The sequence below is a fragment of the Erinaceus europaeus genome, chromosome 20, assembly GCF_950295315.1.
Source record: "Erinaceus europaeus chromosome 20, mEriEur2.1, whole genome shotgun sequence".
Classification (NCBI taxonomy): domain Eukaryota; kingdom Metazoa; phylum Chordata; class Mammalia; order Eulipotyphla; family Erinaceidae; genus Erinaceus; species Erinaceus europaeus.
Window position 1 is genome coordinate 8,944,488 of NC_080181.1, and position 15,929 is coordinate 8,960,416.

General features: G+C 41.2%; 1 protein-coding gene across 4 annotated transcripts in view; it reads right to left on the reverse strand.

The window, feature by feature from the left end:
- SLC35F2 (solute carrier family 35 member F2) overlaps positions 1-15,929 on the reverse strand; it is a 99,068-nt gene that overhangs the window by 81,017 nt on the left and 2,122 nt on the right. The window contains exons 1-3 of one of the 4 annotated variants that reach the window (XM_060179800.1): positions 9,235-9,253; positions 8,935-9,028; positions 8,462-8,596 (exon numbers count right to left, since the gene is read on the reverse strand). The gene's annotated coding sequence lies outside the window, so the exon portion shown is untranslated. Of the gene's footprint in view, positions 1-8,461; positions 8,597-8,904; positions 9,029-9,234; positions 9,254-15,929 lie in introns of those variants that run through there. The other 3 variants (XM_060179798.1, XM_060179801.1, XM_060179802.1) reach the window with 3 other exon arrangements.

The following is a 15,929-nucleotide window of genomic DNA, read 5'->3' on the forward strand; positions in this document are numbered from 1 at the left end:
TAATAAAATTAGTTTAATTTTTTTAAACCTAGCTGTTGTTGATCACTCAGGGAACTTTCTAAAATATTGACAGGTACTAAGATATGACATATTAGACTTGCTTTTAAACATGCCAACAAAAATGTGAAGAGGAATGGCTAGATGAAGCAAGAATAGTAAAACACTGACGTGTCAGGATGGCCAAGCAGTCTAAGGCGCTGCGTTCAGTAAAACATTGGCAACTGCTGAAGCTGGATGAGGGATAGATATATGTAATCCACTAATTACTCTTTCTACTTCCACAAAAGCTTGAAAATGACCCTGCTTAAAAGGTTTGAAAACAAAAAAAAAGGCCCCAAAGTAGTCTAGAAAAGGGTAGGAACAACATACTAGTTATGCAAGAAGACTTCCATGTCTGAGGCCCTAGGGGTTCCAGGTTCAATTCCCTAGTAACACAATAAATCACAGCTGAGCAGTGTTCTGAATTTTTTTTCCCTTTAGGGTTATCACTGGGGCTCAGTGCCAGCACTACGAATCCACTCTTTCCGTTTTATTGGATAGGACAGAGAGAAATTGAGAGGGCAGGGGAAGATAGAGAGGGGGAAAGAGAAGGACAGACACCTGCTTCAGCACTTGTGAAGTGATTCCCCCTGCATGTGGGGAGCCAGGGAGTTTGAACCGGGATCATTGCACGGGTCCTTGTACTTAGTACTATGTGCACTTAACCCAGTGCACCACCACCCGTCCCTCCCAGTGTTCTGATTTAAAACAAAAGAATCAGGAAAAGATAAAACTATGTTTTATCATTTTTGCCTTCAGCAAACCAGGAAGACTCATTGGAGAGAAACTGGACAGACATCAAGTGCTAAGTAAGTCATGCTGTTATCACATAAATGCAACACAGATGAAATGAGACATTAATTGCAAAATCTTAATACCTCAGTAGATTACATCTCTCTAGTTACCGGGATATTTACACTTGTGAAATGTATCTCTACCATGAACAATACTAAAAGCTTTGACTTTCTAGGAAGTTTCCCAGCATGAGACAATCTAATCACAGTGTTAACTAGCAATACATCCTCACTCAGTGGATTCTCCTACAGGTGGTCTGCAATGCACAGCTGAATAAGTAATGCCTGCTGGGCTAGTGTGTTGCTTTGTCATGTGTGAGACCCAGGTTTGAGGCCAGCCACAATGAGGGAAGCTTCAGTGCTGTCACATTTCACTCTTTCTCTGCCTCTGTTTCTATCTAAAGAAAAAAAAAAAAAGTGAGTGGGGTGATGTTCCAGGGAAACAAGTTTCCAGGAGAAGATAGTCACATTCTCTACTTTTCTGTCCCTATCTAAAAATAATAAATAAATAAATAACACTTGATTCTTCTGTCAAAGCCTGACAACAAACTTGGAGAATGCCTTAATGCACTAATCTCATTTTCACCAAGGAATAACGAGCCTCTATTGAGGTTTACAGCCTAGGAGGTGGTGCAGTGGTAGAACACAGGAACTGCAAAAGGCTGAGGTCCTGAGTTTGATCCCGGGTACTGCATATACCAGAGTGATGCTCTGGTTCTCTCTTGCTCATCAATAAACAAACAAATCTTAACAAAAAAGTAAATAAAATGACAAAGAGGAAAATGTCTAACAAAGATGGGTTCTGTACAAAGAGCTGTTACATGTAAAATCTACACTGTAGATTGTTGCATTACAGGGAGTAGGTAGCATAATGGTTATGCAAACAGACTGTGGTGCCTGAGGCTCCAAAGTTCCAGGTTCAATCCCCCTGCACCACCATAAACCGGAGCTAATGAGTGCTCTGGTTAAAAAATAATAAATAAATAAATGTCAGATTGTTGCATTACTATTCAAATAATGAAGTGCTTCTGAAAAATGTCCACACAGAAGTAGAAAGAAAAGAGGTTTGAGTATTTAGGATATAATGGAGCATCATGCTAAAGTGATGCTGTTAAAGACTAAGTAGGTAAGCTCTTAAGAAATTTGGGTGCACAGCACTAAGTGCACATAAAGATGTTATTTTAAGCTCAAGAATGAACTCCAAACCTTAGAGGACTGCTGAGGTTTTGAGAAATACTGAAAAAACATAGCAGCACAAATAACTGAAAAGACAACTACAGTGACATCCTGTATCAACTGCATAGACACTATTCCTGAATGTTTCTTTTTTTCTTCTTTTTATTTATTTTTAATTTATAACATGGAAATATTGAAATATTTATAAATTTTTAATTTATAAAATGGAAAAAAGAGCTCCACCTCCCTGAATGTTTCTTATACTCATGCTCACAAATCTGTTTCTGTAGTACAGTGGTTACTCCGCTCACCTAACAGTTATCCTCACAAGCTGACCCACCTGTCAGCAAGAAGTAAATGGCAGCATTACGATGATATTATTGTTCAGATGCTGCCTCCTTTAACAAAGCACTCTTCAACACATTTGCTAATGCCTACAGCATGTTGTAATCAATAACTAAGACAAGCAAAAATTTAAAACCTTTAAATAATTAAAGCACTTGTCAAAATAAATTATTAATAAGTTGAGACTTACTATATTTGATTTCCATGTTTTGACTTAGTTTTCTCATTAAATTCAGTAAAACATAAAAAATAGTTAAATTCCCCACCTGCAGGGGGGTCACTTCAGAAGCGGTGAAGCAGGTCTGCAGGTGTCTATTTTTCTCTCCCCCTGCCTTCCCCTCCTCTCTCCATTTCTCTCTGTCCTATCCAACAATGACAACAATAATAATTACAACAATAAAACAACAAGGGCAAGAAAAGGGAATAAATAAATAAATATTTTAAAAAGTTACATTTTCAACTCAGATGCCAAGTAATATCACCTTACAAAATACCTTTATTAGAAAACAAACTTAAATACATTAACAAAAAGGATTTTCTTCCTTTTGATAGAGACATACAGAAATTGAGAGGGAAAGTGAATACACAGACAGAGACACCTACAATCATTGCTTCATTGCTTGTGAAGCTTGCCCCCTGCAGGTGAATGGGGATCAGGAGCTCGAACCTGGATCCTACTGCATGTGTGCTCTATGGGGAGTGCCATCATTTGCCCCCCAACAAGGAAGATTTATAAACCTAATATCTTTTTTTTAATTATCTTTATTTATTGGATAGAGACAGTCAGAAATTGAGAAGGAAAGGTGGGATAGAGAGAAAGAGAGACAGAGAGACACCTACAGCACTGCTTCACCACTTGTGAAGCTTTCCCCCTGCAGATGGGGACCAGGGATTCAAACCTGGGTCCTTGTTCATTGTAACATGTGTGTTCAACCAGGTGTGCCACCACCTGGCCCCAATATCTTTTTTTTTTTAAAGATTTTATTTATTTATTGATGAGAAATTTTTTAAAGATTTTATTTATTTATTGATGAGAAAGATAGGAGGAGAGAGAAAGAACCAGACATCACTCTGGTACATGTATTTACTATTGAATGTAAAACATTAATTCCCCAATAGAGAAATAAATTTTAAAAAAGATTTTATTTATTTATTGATGAGAAAGATAGGAAGAGAGAGAGAAAGAACCAGACATCACTCTGGTACATGTGCTGCTGGGGCTTGCACTCAGGACCTCACGCTTGAGAGTCAAGCACTTTATCCACTGCACCACCTCCCGGACTACCTAATACCTTTTTATTTTGTTCTTTTTATTTTATTCTTTTTATTTATTTTTTTTATTATCTTTATTTACTTATAGGATAGAGACAGCCAGAAATTGAGAGGGAGGTGGGTGATAGAGAGGGAGACAGAGAGACACCTGAAACACTGCCTCACCACTTGTAAAGCTTTCCCCCTGCAGGTGGAGACCAGGGGCTCGAACCTGGGTCCTTGTACATTGTAACATGTATGCCCAACCAGGTGTGCCACCACCCAATCCCAAACTTAATATCTTGATGGTTATTACACTAGTCACAAGTGCTCCACATTCAAGTATAAACCTCATCTCCCTATAAGTATAGTTATATTTTCACAGCCTATGTAATAATGCTAGCGTTTCAGGTATATGGTCCTTGAACTTAAAATATACCGTGCATATCATTCATGTCAAGAAAATAATCATGTATTGGAGAGATGAAATATGTACATTAAAAGTTAACTGACAAAGTAAGCCACTAAATGTCAAGTGCTTTCAATTTTACCAGTCATCAGAAGTGAGACAGCTCCAGGCTTACTCAGAGAGAACTTCTGAATAGAGAAAGATAAAACAAAAGTCTCCTCAGATTTTTCCTCCCCTTAAATCCTCTTTTGTTTCCATGGCTCCATCCTAGGAGAAGACTCCAAAGTGGATACAAAAGCTGGCAGAAATCCTTAATACCAGGGGGTGCTGAGGGACCCCTCAAAGACCGCTGAGAGCTCCGGGTCATGTTCAAGAGGGACCTTTCTGAGAGCTACTCATCCAGTGCAGCCTGGGAAGTCTCCAGTCTGTGGAGGCTGACCAGGGGGATTTTATTTTAGATGAATTTTAACTGTTTATCAGGACATTGCTCCCCAAGGGGTTATCAAAGTGGAGGGGCTGGGCAGGCCCTGGGCTCTGCCCCTGCAGAACACCCTCCACTTTAGTGACCCCTTGGGGAGCAAGGTCCAGATTTCTTTCTTTCTTCTTTTTTTTTAATTTTCCCTTATGTTGCCCTTGTTGTTTAACATTGTTGTGGTTATCGATGTCATTACTATTGGGTAGGACAGCGAGAAGTGGAGAGAGGAGGGGAAGACAGAGGGGGAGAGAAAGACAGACACCTGCAGACCTGCTTCACCACCTGTGAAGCGACTCCCCTGCAGGTGGGGAGCCAGAGGCTCAAACCAGGATTCTTATGCGGGGTCCTTGCGCTTCACGCCATGTGCACTTAACCCGCTGCACCACAGCCCAACTACCCCTTTTGTTTTGCAGTAAAGTACTAAGAAGGTTACTAATATGGAATAAATGAATAAATGTCCTGATTTTTTTTACAGTAAAGTACTAAGAAGGTTACTAATATGGAATAAATGAGAAAGAAGAGATTCAGAAGGTTGGGAGACTCATTATAAAGTAATTTCTAGTGGCTGGGTGGAGGTGCACCTGGTTGAGTGGGTTTGATCCACTGCTCTCCACTTGCAGGAGGAAAGCTTTCCAAGTGGTAAAAGCAGTGCTACAGGTGTCTCTGTCTTTCTCCCTCTTCCGTCTCGATTTCTGGCTGTCTCTATCCAATAACTAAATAAGATCATTTAAAAATATAAGTTCTCTTTTTTTAAGTATCTTTATTTATTTATTGAACAGAGATAGCCAGAAATTGAGAGGAAGGGGGAGATAGAGAGGGTGAGAGACAGAGAGACATCTGCAGCACTGCTTCACCACTTGTGAAACTTTCCCCCTGCAGGTGGGGACCAGGGGCTTGAACCTGGGTCCTTGCACACTATAACATGTGCGCTCAGCCAAGTGCACCACCACCTGGTCCCAAAATATAAGTTCTTAAATTCAATATCTATCTTTAAAAAGAAAAGGAGGGGGAGGAGAAGGAAGAGGAGGAAGGTCATTGCTACAGCACCACATTTGGTAATGGGGGCACTTGCAGAGCAGAGAAGAAGGAATAAGACAAATGCAGCATCTATAGAAGATATGGTGCTTGGTGGCTGCCTGGCCAGGAAGAGAAAGACATAAAACATAACCTGATTTTAACTGGAAAACATTATGTTTGTACAAACTATTATATTTTACTGTCAACTGTAAACCATTAATCCCCCAATAAAGAAATAAAAAGAGAGAGAGAGAACCTAATGGTTTGGAGAATGACTGAGAGAATGATGAAAGAGAGAGAGAGGAAGAGAAAGAGATCCTGGGGAGTTAGCTGGTGAAGAGAATAAGTTTGGTTTATAAACATGTTGCATTTCAAGGAGCAGTAAAACATTCTGAGGACTTGTCTGGACTAGTTAGAGATGCACAGGAAGGCCAATGGCAGGAGACTGGGCTTCCTTTATCATGGAGAGGAGACTGAGGGTTGGAGAAAGAGCTCCCCAGCTAGGGCATGTACATGTCCTGCCATGCATGTGACCCAGGCTTGAGCCCAGGCAAATGTGAGTGCCATGGCACAGGGGCAAATGCCAGTGTATGACATCTGTCTGCCTCTCTGTGTGTCTCTATCTGAATGAAAAAGCAGCCCAGAGGCACTGAAATCACCCATGTGAGGCACTGGCTTGACTGGGTGGAGGGGGGAGTAGGAACTGAAATAATGAAATCAAACTGAAATCTCTGAGGATGAGAATACAAATAGAGAAAAACAGAACTAACCTAGCAAATGCCCTCACTCAGAGGACTGAAAAGGAAAGAAGAAAGGTCATCTGGAGAGGTCAAAACACTTAGAGGGTGTCAGTGGGAAATGGAAACACGTAGCAACAATAATGATTATTATTATTTTACAGGCATACCTCTCAGTATATTAGTAAAGATACAAGATAGTTAAAATCTACCAAAGAATGAAAAAGCATGAATGACATGAAACACCTCTTCAAGAATTGTACAAACAAAAATTATACCTTTTAAGAGACGGGGAGTTGGGCAGTAGCGCAATGGGTTAAGCACAAGTGGAGCAAAGTGCAAAGACAGGCTGAAGGATTCTGGTTCAAGCCTCCAGCTCCCCACCTGCAGAGGAGTAGCTTCACAGGTGGTGAAGCAGGTCTACAGGGTGTCTGTCTTTCTCTCCCCTCTGTCTTCCCCTCCTCTCTCCATTTCACTCTGTCCTATCCAACAACGATGACAATAATAACTACAACAATAAAACAAGGGCAACAATAGATAATAAACTTTAAAAAAAGAGAGATAAATAAAGTGATTTAAAATTAAATGTATATCACTTGCAGGAGAGATGAAGACTAATACAGTATTTGTATACAAATGATTCAGTGAGTAAAACAAAATTTCAAGGAAAGATAAAATGAAATAATTCACATAACAACTTCTATTTATACTTGAGAAATAAATCACCTGCATGTGAGTCAATTAACAAATTTGAGAGTTTTTTCCTCCCCACTAAACCAAGTTAACTGAATTAATGTGCTTGATAGTTTTAGAATCAGAAGTTCACATGGGCATGTCCAAACATGCTAAAATATATGGTTAAATCCTGGGAGCTGGCGGTAGCGCAGCAGGTTAAGCGCATGTGGTGCAAAGCACAAGGACCAGCTTGAGGATCCTGGTTCAAGCCCCTGGCTCCCCACCTGCAGGTGAGTCACTTCACAGGCGGTGAAGCAGGTCTGCAGGTGTCTTTCTTTCTCTCCTCCTCTGTCTTCCCCTCCTCTCTCCATTTCTCTCTGTCCTAACAACAGAGATGGGGAGAGAAAGAGAAACCTGCAGACCTGCTTCACCTCTTGTAAAGCAAATACCCTGCAGATGGGGAGCGAGGGCCTTGAACCAGGATCCTTACACCAGTCCTTATACTTTGCACCACCTACGCTTAGCGCTTAACCCACTGCACTACCCCCAGACTCTATTGATGGTTTTAAAAATGAAAATACAGAAGGGGTAGATAGCATAATGATTATGTAAACAGACACTCATGCCTGAGACTCCAAAGTCACAGGTTCAACCCCCAGCACCACTATAAGCCAGAGCTGAGCAGTGCTCTCATTAAAAAGAAAGAAAGAAAGAAAGAAAGAAAGAAAGAAAGAAAGAAAGAAAGAAGAAAGTAAAAAAGAAAGAAAGGCAGGGGTACATAGCATAATGGTTATGCAAAGAGACTCTCATTCCAGAGGCTCCAAAGTCCCAGGTTCAATCCCCTGTACCACCATAAACCAGAGCTGAGTAATGCTCTGGTAAAAAAAAAAAAAAAGAAAGGAAGGAAGGAAGGAAGGAAGGAAGGAAGAAAGAAAGAAAGAAAGAAAGAAAGAAAGAAAGAAAGAAAGAAAGGTATATAACTCCTAGACAATGATGTGAAGGACATATAAACACTAATTTGAAAGAATATATGGGGAGGCCGGGGAGATAATATAAGTTATGCAAAAATATTTTTGCACATGAGTCAACAGGTACCAGGTTCAATCCCCAGCACCACTATAAGTACTCTGGTAAAAAAAAAAAAAAAAAAAGAATAAATAAATAACCAAATATCATAATGTATATATATGCATATAATATATAAAGACTTTCTTCAAGTCTATAGCTATAACGTACCAGATTCAATCCCTAACACCACCATAAACCAGAATTGAGCACTGCTCAGGTAAAATAATAATAATAAATAAATAAATAAATAGCCTTATGTTACAATAGTAACTATTCACAATAGAAAAAACAAGAAATTAAACTAAATGCCTACCAACAGATGACTGAGCATGAAGTTCTAGGGTATTTACTCAATGGGGTACAGTTCTGCCATTAAACAAACAACAACAAAAAGATGAAATCTCGCCTGTTGGGATAAAGTAGATGGAACTCAAGGTAACTATGCAAAACAAAATGAGCAAGTGCAAATTTGTACCTGACAGGAGAAATACCATGATCACTAAGGTGGTTTTCCCCTTATCCACTGCACTCTGGATGTTTCCTTGTGATTTCTCCATTGTGGGAAATTTGACCACATTCTGTGGTAGTGGGGGACTGTTTGCACTCTCCCCTGAAAAGTAAAATAAAGTAAAATAAGGAAGTGAAAGACAAGTACCATGTAGTTGCATCCATATGTGTAGTATAGACAATCAAAGAAAATGAACTAGCAAAGAGAGAGAGAGGTCATTCCTGCCAACACCTCCCCCTAAATTCACTCTGAGGTACTAGTGCCCCACCCCTGTAACATCTCATGCCAGTGCTTAGCCATTTCAGACCATTCCTAGATAATAAAAAGTCTTTCAGTCACTGCAGGCTCACAAAGGACAATTCAATAATAAAAATCTATAATCCCATAACTCAGTGTGGCTTCTCCCCCACCCCCAGATGTGACCTGTTGCAGTGACAAACCTGCAACAGGGGGAAGCAGAAAGGCAGTCTCTGTCCCCACGTAGTGTTTCTTCTCCCCCATCTTCTCAATCCTGGTTTTTGGCCAATCTAGGTTCTAGAAAAGAAAAAGAAGGGAAGCAGAAAAATTTAGACCCAACTATCACTGCTGGGGTGAGGTGATGTCATCTTCTATGATTTCAGAGAGGATTTTCAACCAGCTCCTTCTTTCCTGGGCACTTCTGTAGATTTTGTGAGTTCTTCATAAATCCCACATCACTAGAAAGCTATCACCTGCAAGTCCCTTATGAAGGAAGCACGTACCTGTAAGTCTACCTGGTTGTTGGCTACTGTATCTGCAATCTACGGAAGCACACCAGAGAGTCCTGTGGGTAGAATCTCGGGGCAGTTCCATGCTGGCTCTCTCACATGACTGATTTCCTACAGAAAAATATGTGCTTATCCTTTGCTGTGATGAATCCGAGAAATGTGCTACTTCCCCAACAAGGCCCTCACTCAGGTTTCTCTGGTGCAGTTAAACATATCCCCAAATTGCAGGGAGCATTTACTGAACTCTAAGAGTGGCACTGTTGAGCCGTTTTTTAAAAAAGCATATTTAATTTACTTAATTTATGTTAACGAGAGAGAGAGAGAGACCATAGTACTGCTTAGCTCGGACATACTGTGGCACTGGGGATTAAAAATGGGACCTCTAGGGCCTTTGTATGAAAGTCTGGTGCAAAAACCACTGGGCTCTCCCTAGACCCATTTAGGTTCTTTCCAAAGACTTGAGATGCGACAAAGAAATCAAAATGTTGCCAGGATCTCCAAAACTCCCATCACTAGCAACTGGTGACTGTTTTATATTCTATCTTTTAAAAAAAAATTTACAGGGGGTCAGGCGGTGGCGCAGTGGGTTAAGCGCATGTGGCGCAAAGCGCAGGGACCAGCGTAAGGATCCCGGTTCGAGCCCCCGGCTCCCCACCTGCAGGAGAGTCGCTTCACAGGCGGTGAAGCAGGTCTGCAGGTGTCTATCTTTCTCTCCCCCTCTCTCTGTCTTCCCCTCCTCTCTCCATTTCTCTCTGTCCTATCCAACAACAAAGCAACGTCAACAATGGCAATAATAATAACCGCAACGAGGCTGCAACAACTAGGGCAACAAAAAGGGGGAAAAATGGCCTCCAGGAGCGGTGGATTCATGGTGCAGGCACCGAGCCCAGCAATAACCCTGGAGGAAAAAAAAAATTTACTTATTTTATATTTGAGAGAAATGCAGAAAGAGACACAGAGAAACACCAGAGCACTGCTCAGCTCTGGCTTACGGTGGTATGGGGGATTGAACCTGGGACTTTGGTGCCTCAGGCACGAGAGTGCTATTTGCATCACCATTATGCTATCTACCCCCAACCCCCGTTTTATATTCTGTATATAGACAGGGGCTTTTATGTGAAATGAATAGTTTTGGGGAACAAAGACTTACTTTAGACCATATTGTTTCCTGTCAACTGGGAATTTAGTTGAAATTATTATAATTTGTTATACATAGGCAAAAACATAAACAAAAATGATGGAATTAAACTAAATCATATTCTTGTTAACATCTCTCCCCATTCTAAAAGCTGTAATGGATAGGAGTACTGTCAGAGAGAAGTGGCATGGTGGACAGTGGCGGCACTGAGACAAGGAGATGGTGTGCACTCGTGTGTGCTGTGGCCTGGGAAACATGTAGCAGCTGGCTACACTGCATTCCCTGCAGGCTAACCCTGAAAGATCAAAAGATGACCACATAGGGCCAGGCGGTGACACACTTGGTTCAGTGCACACATTACAATGTGCAAGGATGCAGGTACAAGCCCTTGGTCCCCACCTGCAAGGGGGAAAGGTTCACAACTGGTGAAGCAGTGCTGCAGGTGTCTGTCTCTCCTTCCCCTCTCAATTTCTCTTTCTTAATACAATAATAACAAAACAAAACAAAACAAAAAAGATGACCACATAGGACTTCAAAGAACTACTGGCTAGACACCATCACTTGAAGAGAGCTTCATGAAGCAAGTTGATATGAAACTCCTGTTTTCTCTCCATTTTAAGATGTTAAAGAAATACAGTTGAATGCATTTAACTTAAGGGAGAATCGTGATTTTATTATATATGCCAGGCTTTTATAATATGTCAGGCTCTGATTTTAGTAAAAACAAAGGGCCACTCTTGTAGTAACTCCATGAATGCATTATTGCAAAATGCAGGCTTCCTATTCTAAATGAAATGTTGCTTTATAGAAAATGTAGTAAAAGCAAAATCATTGAGGAATAATCAGAACCAAAGCATTTAGCTCTGATGAGGTGAATAGGTCCTATTTTGAATACTTTTGGTAGACTCCCAGTCAGAAATAATTGGCATCTGAAAAGGCTTGGACTTGGAGACGTGCCAATTCTTCCTATTTCCCTCAATAATACTGATTCCCAATCATCGTTGGAAGGCAAAACTCACTAAAAGTCTTAGATCTGGAACTACACAAAAATTTGATTCGACTTTGACAGTTCAGAAATTCCAGAAAAATTATACTCTTTAATGATCTTGAAATTCATTGTGATGATTTATACTCTAACCTTTGAATGATTTAATTTCCAGAGGTGGGAAAAGTGAGATAAAGAAAACCTAGAGTGATCAATCAGCTAGTTAGTCACCTCAGCAAAACTGTCCATCTGGTAGGTAAAAATTGCATAACATTAATTTAATTTATATCTCTTTGATTACTAGCAAACTTGGGCATTTTTTAAATATTTATTTATTCCCTTTTGTTGCCCTTGTTGTTTTATTGTTGTAGTTATTATTGATGTCGTTAGGTGGCTCTGTCGCACAATGGATAGCACATTGGACTTCTATTATTAATGTCGTTGTTGGATAGGACAGAGAGAAATGGAGAGAGGAGGGGAAGACAGAGAGGGGAAGAGAAAGATAAGACACCTACAGACCTGCTTTACCACTTGTGAAGCGGCTCCCCTGACAATGGGGGAGTCGGGGGCTCGAACCAGGATCCTTACGCTGTGTACCATGTGTGCTTAAACCACTGCACTACCGCCCAACTCCTGGGCATTTTTTTTTCCAGTGCTTAATGGTCATCTTTCTTTCCTTTTTTTTTTTGCCTCCAGGGTTACTGCTGGGGCTTGCTGCCTGCACTATGAATCCACTGCTTCTGGTGGCCATTTTTCATTGTTATTGGATAGGACAGAGAGAAATTGAGAAGGAAGAGGAAGAAAGAGAGGGAGAGAGAGAGATAGAGAAAAAGAGAGAGACCTGCGGACCTATTTCACCACTTGTGAAGAAAACCCCTGCAGGGTGGGAAGCTGGGGGCTAGAACCAGGATCCTTGCACAGGTCCTTGCACTTCATACTATGTGTGCTTAACCTGGTGTGCCACTGCCCATCCCCCTTTATATTTCTTTATTGTGAGTAGCATGCTTATAGGTAGAAATGGTCTTGTGATAAATCAGATAGAAATTTCTGCTGGGGGGGGGTCAGGTGGTGGTGCAATAGTGGTGGCTTGCATGGCGGCCACTGCTACCCACCTGCAGGGGGGTCGCTTCACAGGCGGTGAAGCAGGTCTGCAGGTGCCTATCTTTCTCTCCCCCTCTCTGTCTTCCCCTCCTCTCTCCATTTTTCTCTGTCCTATCCAACAACAATAACAACAAGGGCAAGGGCAACAACATGTTGAAAAAATTGCCTCCAGGAGCAGTGGATTTGTAGTGCAGGCACTTTGCCCCAGCAATAACCCTGGAGGCAAAATAATAATAAAGAAGTGTGGGGGGTTGGGTGGTAGCGCAGTGGGTTAAGTGCACATGGTGCAGAGCACAAGCACTGGCGTAAGGATCCCTTACTAGCACCGGGCTCCCTACTTGCAGGGGGGTCACTTCACAAGTGGTGAAGCAGGTATGCAGGTGCCTATCTTTCTCTGCCCCTCTCTGTCTTCCTCTCCTCTTTCCATTTCTCTCTGTCCTATCCAACAACGATGACATCAATAACAACAACAGTAACTACAACAATAAAACAACAAGGAAAACAAAATGGGAAAAATGACCTCCAGGAGCAGTGGATTCATAGTAAAGGCACCGAAGCCCTAACAATAACCTTGGAGGCAAAAAAAAAAAAAAAAAAAAAAGTGGAGAAAAAAGAAAGAAATATCTACTAAGGTTCAGGCAAGCTATGTTCTGGACTCTTTTTTTCTACGATCTGCACTTTAATTATTCTGCTGCTCTGGTCCCTCTCTTTTTAAGTCAGCTCTTCTACAGTAGTGCTCTTGGCTGAGTTGAATACAGGCCTCCTACTCATATGGCACACAAACACCAAAACAAAACACCAACCGTCATCTTAAATGAGTCACATTTAAGGGTATTTGCTATAACTTATCTGATCTCTATTTTCTGACCAAAAATGTTTCCAGAAAGTCAGTAGTTCTAAAAATAAGTTCCTACCCCTAAAAATCAGATACTAGTGATTAACCTTACAAGCAAGCAAATTAACTCACTGAGCTACCTACAGTATTTTCATTTGGAATGGCTGAGTCAGACATCTATTTTACTTAATGAAATGTTTCCTGGCTAAGTTCCTAAAGTCATGTTCCTTTACACTGAACTCTGGGGGTCTTGAAAAGCCTTTCAAAGTGCAAACGCAAAGACTCGGAGGTAGCAGCCTGCATCAAATGCTCAGGATCCAGCCCAGTCAGGGCAAGGCTCCAGGGCCATGTTTTGGGGCTATTGGGACAGCTCATCTGACTGCTCTGCTATGCACATGACCCCCATTGCAATGGGGCAAGTTTTGGTGCTGGGTATCATTCCCTCTATCCCTCTTTCTCTCTACCTGTATCTGAAAAAACATTGGACTGGAGCAGAGAAATTCCAAAGATGAAAAATATATATTTACTTTGGTCACTGATAGGCAAGTGTACAGTTGTGAGGTGTGACGCAAGCAACAACACCTAGGTTTGTATAAGTACACTGTGATGATTGTGCAACTGCCTACTAACACACTTTTCAGGATACAGTCCCATTATTAAGTGACATAATCATATGTTCACTGTGAAGGGATTAAGGGGAAGGTATGAGAGCAGACTCAGGGCCACGTGGCGGCACATCTGGTTGATCACACACACACTACCGTGAGCAAGGACCTGGGTTCAAGCCCCTGGTCCCTACCTGCAGGAAGAAAAGCTTCATAAGTGGTGCCATCTCTTTTCTTTTCTTTTAATCTTTATTTATTGGATAGAGACAGCCACAAATCTAGAGGGGCGAGGAAATAGAGAGGGAGAGAGACGGAGAGACACCTGCAGCCCTGCTTCACCACTTGCGAAGCTTCCCCCCCCTCAGGTCCTTGAGCACTGTAACATGAGCGCTCAGCTAGGTGTGGCACAACCCAGCCCCTCCTTTCTTATGACAGCCTATATATATATATATATATATATATATATATATTTTTTTTTTTTTTAACTAGAGCACTGCTCAGTTCTAGTTTATGGTGGTAAGGGAGACTGAACCTAGGACTTTGGAGCTTCATGCAGGAGAGTATCTTTGTATAAACATGCTATCTACCCCCACAGCCCCTCCTTTCTCTAGTGAGTTCTCTCTCTCAGTATCTAAAATCAACATAATATAACATAACACAGCATAACAATCTGGCCTAAGAGGAAATGAGAGACCAAGGATTTCGACTTCTACTGTGAGACGAGAACTCATCAAATGTTCTTGAGCAAAGAGGTGACATGATCTGACTCGCATTTTTACAGGATCATTCTAACCTCTAGTACAGGCATAGTTAGAAACTATTATAATAGTGGTCTGGGAGGTGGCAATGGATAAAGCATTGGACTCTCAAGCATGACGTCTTGAGTTCGATCCCCGGCAGCACATGTACCAGAATGATGTCTGGTTCTTTCTCTCTCTCCTCCTATCTTTCTCATTAATAAATAAATAAAATCTATAAAAAAATGTCTTTTAAAAAAAACTATTATAATAATCCACACTACAGGGAGAGGCACTTTGGATCATCATGGCAGAAGTGTGGTATGAAATAGAATCCAGATATATTTTGAATATTCAGTCTAAAGAATGTGTTGATAGAATTCTTAGGGAGAGAAAATGAGAGGAATTCAAGGTTCAGATTTCTGGTCTGAGTGATTAAAAGAATAATGCCTCTGTCTCCCCCTCCTCTCTCCATTTCTCTCTGTCCTATCCAACGACACCAGCAAGAACAACAACAATAATAACTACAACAATAAAAAAGGGCAACAAAAGGGAATATTTCCTTTATTAAAAAAAAAAAAAAGAATGCTTCCATTTACTAACAGGAAGAAGACTGAAATCGGGAGTCGAGTGATAGTGCAGCAGGTTAAGCGCACGTGGCGTGAAGCACAAGGACTGGCTAAGGATCCCGGTTCCAAACCCCAGCTCCCCACCTGCAGAGGCGTCGCTTCACAAGTGGTGAAGCAGGTCTGCATGTGTCTAACTTTCTCTCCCCCTCTCTGTCTTCCCCTCCTCTCTCAATTTCTCTCTGTCCTATCCAACAATGACATCAATAACAATAATAACTACAACAATAAAAACAAGGGCAACAAAAGGGAAATAAATAAATAAGACTGAAATCATAGCACCTGTACTCAGTACAGAAAGCACATTTTAGAGTTTAATATAGCAAACATGAAGAGCACATGAAGAATTTCTGAAGGTTTAAGAATGTGTCAAGGCCAGAAGATGCATTAAAGGACGTCTTGCTCACTGGCTTTTAAAAAGTTTTACCTTGAACAGGGCTGGGTGGTGGCACACCTGGTTGAGTGCACATGTTTCAATGCTCAAGGACCTGGTTTGAACCCCCAGTCCCCACCTGCAGGGGGAAAGCTTTGCAAGTGGTGAAGCAGGGCTGCAGGCGTCTCAGTCTCTCTCCCTCTCTAGCACCCTCTTCCCTCCCCATTTCTGGCTATCTCTTATCAAATAAATAAAGATAATATAAAAAATTTTTTTTAATTCAAAAGTT